The sequence below is a fragment of the Meleagris gallopavo genome, unplaced genomic scaffold (genome assembly GCF_000146605.3).
Source record: "Meleagris gallopavo isolate NT-WF06-2002-E0010 breed Aviagen turkey brand Nicholas breeding stock unplaced genomic scaffold, Turkey_5.1 ChrUn_random_7180001889181, whole genome shotgun sequence".
NCBI lineage: Eukaryota > Metazoa > Chordata > Aves > Galliformes > Phasianidae > Meleagris > Meleagris gallopavo.
In genome coordinates this window covers 1-448 of record NW_011152927.1, presented here as the reverse complement: position 1 = coordinate 448, position 448 = coordinate 1, and the positions used below count along the sequence as shown (strand labels likewise).

Here is a 448-nt window from a genome sequence, read left to right as displayed (position 1 = left end):
GTCGCCGCACCGCCTGCCCGGCGAGAGGATGGAGCTGGGCTACGCCAAACCCTCCAGCCGCCACATCAAGGCCGGCTTCCAGGGCCGTCGCAGCTACTCGGAGGTGACCAACGTGGCCCCGTATCAGCAGAGCCGCGCGCTCTGGCTGCAGCCCGAAGCCTCCACGCTCCCCAAGCACCGGCCCTATGGTGAGGTGTACCTGGGGGGGGCGGGGGCACCGCTGAGCGCCCGGGAGCCCTTCGAGGAGCACCTGCGCTTTGAGAAGCAGTCGTCAGATGAGGAGGACTGGGCGGACCCCGGACCTCCCAGCCCCGAGGCCGGGGCCGTGCGCTGTGCGTCCTTCTGTGCCGGATTCCCCATCCCTGACCGGACGGCTGCTGCCTATGCCAGGGCTGAGCACGCCCAGTCCTGGCCCTCTATCAATGTAAGCGGGACCCCCACCCACCCC

The 448-nt window shown here is 70.1% G+C and overlaps 1 pseudogene; it reads left to right on the top strand.

The window, feature by feature from the left end:
• The first annotated feature begins 4 nt into the window (after positions 1-4).
• LOC109364675 lies at positions 5-445 on the top strand (annotated as a pseudogene).
• The last annotated feature ends 3 nt before the right edge of the window (positions 446-448 follow it).